The sequence below is a fragment of the Labrus bergylta genome, chromosome 21, assembly GCF_963930695.1.
Source record: "Labrus bergylta chromosome 21, fLabBer1.1, whole genome shotgun sequence".
Taxonomy (NCBI): Eukaryota; Metazoa; Chordata; class Actinopteri; order Labriformes; family Labridae; genus Labrus; species Labrus bergylta.
In genome coordinates this window covers 5,965,944-5,976,326 of record NC_089215.1, presented here as the reverse complement: position 1 = coordinate 5,976,326, position 10,383 = coordinate 5,965,944, and positions in this window count along the sequence as shown.

Below are 10,383 nucleotides of genomic sequence, written 5' to 3'. Positions count from 1 at the left end.
ACAATGCCAAAGCTTTGAGAGCAGATGACTGACAAAAAGAAAACTATCTGAGGACTTTAAAGGAGCAAACAGGAAGTTACCCAAAGCAAACAAGTCAAGAAAATGAAAGAAAAAGGACAAAATCACATGGTATAAAAACTTCTGGAAAGCTTAGCACTTGTAATGATAATGAATACTTAAAGAAACAGTGGAAGAAAAACACCAAATACATTGAAGGTGAGACTCCTCCCAGGGGCGGGGAAAAACACACAACAGGAAGTAAGAGGCTCATGAGTGGAAGGTGAGGGAACAAAACATACTGGAAACAGCAAACACATAAACATAAAGGTGTGCTGAGCCATGACAGAAGTAAGTAATAGAGTAAAGAATACCTAAAATTGAACTTCAGCTAGGGTATGACAATCTTTTCAGGCCTCTCTTAGATGCCTTTTCCTGAAACAAAGAAACATGCTCCCAACTGTGGTCAACTTTGTTTCTCGGCTGTTCCTGCAGCTTTAGCATCTAGTGTTAGCTTGTTGTAGTAAATAGGCCTGTACTAGAAAGCAGGAAGTGCAGTTAGTGACATAATTTCCGGGTTAACTCTTTGTTTTCAGTACTACCAAGGTGTCTCACATCATGGTAAGTTATGCTTTATTCATGTGAGCGCGCTCTGGGTTGATTTTATCGAGATGACAACCAGCTTCTTTTGACAGCTTAGGGAGATCTCATTAGTCAGGGTTAGTGAAACAAGATAACCGATAGATATCCTGTTTGTGTTTAACTCACTTTGTAGTACATTCGTCTTCTCACAGCCATTAACGTTGGCAGGTTGGTAGAGATGTAGCTGACGGGCAGGTTACCAACCAATTACTCAATTAAGATCACGAGAAATTATTGGACTGACTTATTCAGCCTTTGACAATTATTATATCAGCCTTACAAAAAACTATTACTAAAATCAATTTCCCTTAAGCTTTAGTTAATGTTTCCTCACAGTTAATGTCCCGAAGCTATGACACACACTAATTGTGTTTTGATGTAATTGGTTCCTACTTTTGCAACCAGAATAAAAGAACACATCACAGTTGGTTGACTTGTGAGTTGAGTTAAATACAGTTTGGTTGTCCTTGAGGAATAATACTGACATCATCTGTATAGATCATTTTGTCACTTTTGTGTGGACTCCCTAACACATGCTCAGAATCTTTAATATGTATAGAAACTGAGACAAATAATTTAACAATTTGTTCTGTTATCTATTTGAAAACAAATAAAATGACAAATTGCTTTGATGATTAATAATCAGCCAAGGCAATGTGTGTGGACTAACCCTTTTAAATGATTCCCTTTTTCAACTGAAACACTTTTCCATATGTGCAAAAACATCTCTCACCAGTCTCATTATGTGGTAATGTCTGAGATTGACCACTAGGTGGCAACATAACAAAAGCAAAGAGATCAAGCCACCGACGACGAAGCTGTTGGGAATCAAAGATCCAGATGTTTCAGTTCATTTTTATCAGATTTATTTTTAAGGAAACAAACTACATTTTCCATTTGTAACCGTTTTATTTATTTTAATCAACATTTCAATTTGAACAGGTTAATATATAGCCTGATAAGGTTCAATGCCTCAGTCTAAAACAGGTTGGGGTGCATGTCCCCCCCCCCTCCCGATTCCTTATTTTCATATTTCTACGTTTATCAGAAGTATGATCAGGAACTGAAAACTGAGGTGTGAAATCCATTGCGATCACTGCAGAGTTTGTGTGCATAAAAATAGAGCTTCTGTTTTTGCAGTCAGCATCATTTCTGCCACCACACACACATACAAGAGACACACACACGCACACACACACACCATCGCCGAGGTTAGTGAACTGAGGCCAGAGCAGAGCTTTGATCAGTGTGTGTTTGTGTCTCTGAACTGAAGCAGGCGATCGCTGTCTCACAACACCCACACAGGGACGTGCACACAAAGTCCATTCATACATTAGCTTAGCGAGGAGGACGCAATTTATGCACCGCGCTTAACATTCATCTGAGGTGTGCATATATTAAAATACATTTGTGGAAGCATCTTCTAATGAAGCCCTCTGTATGTCTGTGATACACCTGAATGTGTCTCTCAAAAGTCAAATCCTCATCACGGCTTTAATACTTTTGTAGAAATCTGAGGTTTTTCCGTCACATGGCTTCATTTCGAGGACACGTTTAGTTCTTTATCTGTTTTTCTGCCTTCAACTCTTTGATTTCTCAGTTTATCTGTGGCCAGAGTTATTGGACTGCAAGTTTGGAGAAAGACATAAATCAACATTTTAAGCAGGAAATTGCAGTCAGAACTTAAAAATATCACTTTTTTTTATTTTGTTGCCCAGATTGCTGCTTAGAAACTTTTGAAGCATCAAAACAGTTTCAAAATCAAACCATTGTTCATTAAAGGAAGGGTACAACTCTATCAGACCTGGAAACCCTTTGTGAACTACTTTAATAACAGAGCACTCAATGTCCTCACAGACTAACCTGGTTTAAACATGAAAACAAAATGATTGCCCTATTCACATACAACTGAATCCTTTCCTTTCTACTGAAAAAAGTGATGTAATGGGGCGACAGATAGCCTAGCTGTCACATCGCAAGCCCCGTGAACAGAGGCTTTAATAGTCCTAGTCGCAGTGGCTGTAGGTTTCAAATCTGACCTTGGCCCTTTGCAGCATGTCAGCCCCCACTCTCTCCTCCCAATGTTTACTGTCTCTCTTCAGCTGTCCAATAAAGGAAAAATTCCCTAAAAAAGATCATCCTTATAAAAAGTTACATCATAATACACCTTAATTTGAACACCTGAAAATGACACAATTGCAAAAAATATATTTTTTATTTACAGGAGAAATAAACACGTTTACAGCCTGGTTCATGAAACAGTTGTGGTCTCTTTACCTTGTTTATTTTTTTGGTAAAACTGTAGTTGGGGGCAAATAAAGTGCAGGACTAGTTTGACTGACAGGTGAGCATGTTGTCGCTGATGGCCAGGTGGCTTAAGGCCGGCTTCAATTCCACCTCTTGGTCTTTTTCCAGCTTGACCCAAAGTTGGTTAGAGATAGCATTTCAAACATGGCGGCAACCATCGTTTCGCTTCAGCACCTTTTTCAGAAAACAATGGGTGAGGTAACACGTCTTTTTTTTATACAGTCTATAATACACCCTGAAATCAGGTGCTTCCGACATACAATTTAAATGTTTAATCTGTGAAGAACTGTTCAGTTGAATCCCCGAGCCCGTTCTTGTTTCATACAAACACAGCCACACACATGCAAACAAACACAACAATGCACACCTCCAGGCACACACACATATAGTCTCTGCAGACATAAACATGTGTCGGCTGCTGTGTGTGACCTCATCTCCTCGTGATGAATGACCAAATCAGAAGCGTAATGAAACGGCGCGCATTCGCCTGCTGCTGCGTCGCCATGTATGCAAGTGTGTGTGTTTGAGTGTGTGTGTGTGTGTGTGTGTGTGTGTGTGTGTTTGTGTGTGTGCTTGAGTGTGAATGCCCAGGACCTCAATCAGAATCACAGGTGACCCGGTGTCCTGCTGAGCCTCCTAGGATTGACACAAGCAGATAATTACCAGTGACCCCCCACGTCGTAAAAAAAACCCGGCGAGGTGAGGAAGCACGAGGTGATGAAGAGGAAGACGAGGAATAACCTTGAAGCTTAAACTACATTTAGGTCACCCTTTCTGGCCTCCTTTTTACACCCTCTTTTCTTCACTCCATCAATTCTGACCTCTTTGAACTCTTCTCTTTACCTCGACATATGTGGTCGTTACCTGAAGCTGAGTTTCATCTGTAGTTTCACTCCCTCTTTGTTTCATATTATGTTCATAACATTCATAACACTGAAACACTCACTTTTTTTCTATTGCATTGTTTCTGTATTTGTGTATTGCATTTTCTGCTAATCTATGTGTTTTGGCTCTTTGCGGCACGTTCTTTTAAATTGCAAAGTTGTCGCAGTTGTTTTGGACATTTGCCAAGTGTTTTCTCATTTTCATCGTCCTGAATTTTTCCCAAATGGAAACAGTTTGGACTGTTGCAGAAGTGTGTTGCAGCTGTTGGCCACCAAGTTAGCAGTGGAGGTGAATGACATTGAATAGTGCACACTGTGTCGTCAGTGTTCAAGGTGGATCGATGGGTTGTTTTGTGCAGCACTTTATTGTGCCTTACAGAGAATTTGCGATTGCAACACATGGCTGTCAATGTGGCAAAGCACAGGCGTCTTTTCCTGATGAACACAACACAACAATTAGAAAAGTGCACATGAGCAATTCGTCTGTGTCAGAGATGAAATGAAACTTCAGTACACAGTGGTCAATCTGGATGGCCATGCGCTACTGTCTGAGGATGATATGGCCTCAGCGATTGGTTGACTATTTTATGGACTTTGTGTTGCCAGCTGTTATTTAGTTGAGTGAAGTATTTAAGCGTTAAGACTTCCCCAAGAGTGCACTCATCATCGTTTACAGACTGACTAGAAACTTGTGGAGCGAGAATTCCAGTTTGAGTTCAGAAACAGAATCTATGCATGGATTGTTATCTGCAGATTTTCATACATTGACATTATTTAGGTTTATATCGTTGTCAGATGAAAGCTGATAGGGTCCAGAATTATATCATGGATGATGCATTGCACGACTTCCTCTCCTCAGTTTCTACTGAAAGACCAAGTGGAAGGTTCTACTCAAACTGCAAGCAGAAACCGGACTGCGTCATGTGGACAAAATCTTGTTTCTGGACTCTAGAATATATATTGTACATGCAGATTATGTTAACACAGTGGATGATTTGTGACTGTAGTGGTAGACTCACACTCAGCACTCAAAGAGTTTCTCCCAGGAAGTTCACTTGAAGTAGAGACCGAGGTGGAGTGACAAGTGTCATGGCTGACTGGATTCCCCAAACGGATAGTTCTGAGGGGAAGTCAATAAAGTGTCAAGATGCCGGCCCTAAATGTGGTTATTTTTGTGAGAAAAAAAATCAGTTTTATTTATAAATTCAGATTACTGAATGAGATTTAACGAGGTGGAAATACATTTAAAAGATTCTAACTGTATTTTATATAGGGATGAACAAATATCACCCACTTACCACCAAATCTATGACTTTACACCAACCAAATACACATCGCTCTAGACTGACCAAGCAGCCTTCTAGGTTTTAACATTAGCCATGTTGACGTTGTTGAAATACCTTAAAGCCCCTCTCATGCAAATAATAAGTGTTATCCCTAACCCTTCAAGGTAAAGGAAGAACTGCCATGTTGTTGTTATAGCAACAAAAAACCTCAGAGAAGTATTTGTGATAGACGTTGTCTTCGCTTTTGACTTTAAAAATCGTAAGTCCAATTTTAACCTTTTGAACCAACTATTTAACATTCTTTCAGACAGAAGATAATAATATTCTTACCAATTTAATACCTTTGAATTATTTAATAGCATAAATCTTTCACACAGTCGGCTGATAAAACATTTTCTCCTGCGGTCATTTGGCGCTAACAGACTTACCCTCATCTGCAATGTGTAACGCATGCAGGGCAGAATGTCGGGAGTGGCCATGTGTGTGTGTGTGTGTGTGTGTGTGTGTGTGTGTGTGTGTGTGTGGGTGGGGGGGTAGTAACTGAGGTGTAATGGGGGGGAGACGATGATGCTGTATAACATTAGGGCCAGCAGCGGAGAACAGTGCTCTGTGTGTTCACATGTCTGAGCGTGAGTCTGTTGAAGGTCCTGTTGTGTGTTTATGCGCTGTGCCTCTAACACTTCAACGTTGCTATGAGGTAATGTGAACCCACGCACTGGGACACCAACATTACATTGTTGGGGATGTAGTGTGTAAGCACAAAGGTGTAATGGCGGCGAAAAATTGTTACCCGCTGTTGTAGAATTGCAGTCTGTACAAGGCTATTATGACTTTCCATGTGATGCTAACTGATTCTAAGTATTCTCTGAGCAACTAAAAACATATCCAACATATTTACAACCAGACTAAAGACCTGAAACAGTAAAGCCAGATCCTCATAAGGCTTAAGATGTAGTAAAAGTGGGACAGACTCAAAGTCAGGCTCAACTCACAGTCCCAGGATCTTACTTGTGAGTAGCTTTAGTCACAGTGAATAACTAGAAAAAACTGTCCTACTTTGAATCATCTTGCATCCAAGACTCCCTCTGAGAGTCATGGTTGGTTGATAATCCAGTGCACCCAGCATCGCAAGAGCCGCATCTGTTAATAGATTTGTCAATATTGAGGTTGCACCCCATCAAATAACTAATGGAAGCGACACTTCTCAGAAAAAATGCCATTCGGGCATAAGTAACCATGGTAACAACTAACTATATTGACAGAAAACATGTTTGAGAAAAATCCATATGACGTCTATTTTGATTTTCTAGCTTGACTGATGTCCCCTCTGTTAACACAGAGGAGGCGGAGCTTATAACCTATACTTCAGACAGTCACCACTTTGGGGTAGCTGTCATGTTGTCCATATTTTTATTCAATCTATATAAGGTATGGAACAGCGTGGTGTAGTAAATTATCAAGAACAAGTCAGAACAGTTATGCCAGTATGTTTATATTTTGACCATATTTTGATCATTTCAGAAAGTCAGCAGAATTTCAGGCGGAATAAAACTTAAACAACGATGTCAGTTTTGAGTATACATTTCTCCACTGTAACAAAGGAATCACCTTCTCCAGCTGCGAAAACCCACACACCATGCACATCAAAACATGCACCGACATGCACATGTATCGTGCATGCATACACACACACACACACACACACACACACACACACACACACACACACACCAGAACTTTCATGCAACACATTCCCACACACAGATTTATGCACACCCACGCATACAATCTTTGTCTCATGAGGAACGGTATTAATACCTTGCCAGCTTTAAAATGTCAGTGAGTCTCAAACAATGTGCACAAAGAGCCAATTTATTTATGGATCTGACACTTTTCATGTCTTCCTCCTCTTGGGCTATTTTTGCTTTCAAAGTGTATCTTAAGAAGGACAAGAAGGAGGAGGAAGAGGAGGAGGAGGAGGAAAATGGAGATGAAGATGACAGACTGACCGAGTGCTGGGAGAAGGTGTGTGTGTGTGCCAGCAGCTGAAGAGATCAGCCTCTTTAGGTGCAGGGGAGTTGTTGTTTTTTTTTAACCCACAGTTGGGATAAAATATCCCTCAGGATTATTCTTCAGTGTCTGACACATGGCCGTGATCAAAGAGTTGCATCGGGAGATAAAAATATCACAGATGTGGGCTAATCACAAATCTGCATTCAGCCCTGATGGCTGCTCTCTAATATGAGCCGGCAGAGTTTATTTACTTTTCCTTCAGTCTACTGCTTTTGTCTTTTCATTTTCAATCTGTCCCCCTCGCTTGGTATTCATCGACACACACACACACATACACACACACACATACACACACACGCACATTCCAATCAACAGGGATGTTTACCCATTGAGTGATGATTGCCTGTTTAAACATCTGTCCACACCAGTATACACACTAACACACACACACACACACACACAGCTCCATGTCTGATAACATCCCAGACAGCCAAAACCAGCCACTGTCTACCTGAATTTGAAAAGCCAGGAAGATCAGCTGATTCAAATTGAAAATGAACCCCTCTGATAGTGCACTGTAAAGCTGTTGTTGTGTGTTGTCATGTCATGTTTTATCCTGAATCAAATACGGATAAGTCTAAGCTGTGTTCTTATGCCAAAAGGAACTTCAGTTTTACTCCATGGATGTTCAATTTCCATATGCTTAGAAAGAAAATCAAACTGTGTTAACAGATAATCTTCAACAAGGATACAAGGCTGCACTAATATTTACCATATTTGTATTCACAATCCCATACAACCGAATACTGTATGATACGATGCGGGTCAGGTTGAGATGCATTAGCTGATCCTGGATAGCGATGGAAAGTCGATTTCTTAATCCAGATCTTGGCCTTGGTTTGTGTTGATTCTGCTCTGCTTACACACACAGCTGAACAAGCCTGATGAACTGTCCGGGAAAACCCCCCCCCCCCCCCAAAAAAAACTCTTGACAACACAGATTCTTACTTCTAGAGAATATGTTCTTTTAATAACTCACTTTTGGAAATGCTGGCTCATCTCTGTCTCTCTAAACTTGTCTCTGCTCCCCAGGGCTTAAATCTTGACGCATTGTTTTTTAATTTGTATTCTCCCTTTAGGGCACGTAACTTGTAAGCATAAAATTGTTTTTAATTGCTATGCCGATGACACAACTCTGTGTCGGACTGAAAACGCAGTCGAGCTGTAAACCTCAGCCACACTTTTTAGCTTGTTGTTTCTCAAAATGTATGCTTGGACGTCTTCAAACTTCACCTATCGCCATGACGATAAATGTAAATTGTGTTGTTTGTCACTTTCAACCACATCCTGACTTTCCACCTCAAGAATATAGTCTCGATAGTTGACGATCTTTTTGCATTTGAATGCATGTGAAACTATTTGGCTTCTTTTATCTTTAATCACAGACTATTCTAACTCCCAGCACTCTTTACTATTGAGGCCATATACTGTCTGCAGGGCTTTTATCTTACTCATAGATGGACCATATTTTCCATAATGCTTGTTGTCTGTCAGTTTCTGAGCTTCTGGGTTTTAACGCCTGAGAGGGGCTGTACTTTAGCAGTCAGTGTATGATGGTATGGAGATAAAGTGAGTGCACCTTCTTTAAAATGTCAATGGAAAAGCGTATCTTTTATATAATATGAAGGATAATGTATTCCTCATCTATTAGTTCTCTTATTTTTGTCCTGTTTTTGACTTTTTCAGTATTTTAGTTTTATGTGACAATCCCAGAAAACGGGAAAACTAAATTTAGCAAAATGACACATAATCTAAACCTTCAAGTGCTTTTTCTCATCTGAAAGTTCTGTTTTTTATATTTGCTGAAGATAAAGTCATCAGTTTTTAACTCATAAATAAAATAAAGACGTTTACAAAAGTAATGCTGCTCAATCATCACTTTTGGGCCTCCATGCATCCATGTGTGGCGTTAGCTGTGTCTGTGTTCTCTGTATGCATTTGGATGTTTTGGTTGACCGCGGAAGTTTCTGGGCACAGAGTGGATGCGTTTCCCTCAGCCAATGACAGCAAGCAGGGGAGTTTTGGGAGTTGATACAACGATTGGACACCTTTCAAACCGGCGAATATTGCAGACGTTGACACAGCGGCAAAGAAGAGAAAATATAATCCAAGTGTGGCAAGCTCCTAATGCGCTTTCAAGAACAAGGATGAACTTCGGGTTTGCTTTCAGGAGCAGCCTGGGATTTAAGAGCGACACAGGGTTGTTCTGTTTTCTGTTGACAGGCAGGGTGCCAAACACCGGTGGTTAGCTTGTGATAGCCTGCTGTGTAGGTACAAGCAGTAAACGTACACAGGAAGTCCTGCAGTGGGCGAGCGCTTCTGGTGGCACAAATGTAGTCAACTGACAATGACATGATGAAAAAGTGACCTTACTGAATTTATGATAATCTAACTTGTTAATGTGTTTTCCTTCAATTGTTGTGACATCCTCAGATGTTATTGCAGCTTGTAAGAGCTACGGGTGTTCCTGCCAGGATCTGCACATTACGATGGATTTGTTGACAATCTCGGAGAGCCAGCGCTGTATTGATACACTGCATTGGTTTGCAGCAAATCCACATCTTACAAGTCTTTTATTTAACATAAATCCTGCTTGACAATCCTCAAAAATGTAGATTTAATTATTTGCCTGTCAGCCAGCAAGCTCTTCTCGGTGAACATAATTTAGTTTCTCGCTGAATCAATCAGAGTTAATCGGTGGATGTGATCGAGCTGCTGACCGGACAACACATGTTCTCTGCAGGCTGTCCAGCTGCTGAGAGAGCGATACTATCCTTTGAAACATCTGTCCTCCATTGTCTGTCTCCATTCTTCAGAGGTAACAGTGTATCTACTACACGCACTCCGTACAGATATAGACGCCTCAGTCACACGTCTCACATCTCTAACACTCTATTTTAACACCCGTCTGTATTTATAGCCTGTGTTAAAAGGCCTGTCACCTGACCGAGAAAAGAGAAGAAAACAGCTTTTATTAGGAGTGACGGTAACCTGCAAAAGACACCTCTTTGAAGCGATCAAACGCCTGTCCCACAATGGGAGTGAAAGCAAAATAGTTTGTTTCGTCTCTGCGAAATAGCTGTCACAAGTAAGCCATGAAGCGATGAAAAACGTGTGAGGTAATCACATATTTTTCTCTCTTACACATACTCAGCATTTCTCCTCCATTCAGCACACAAACACTCATTTTTATG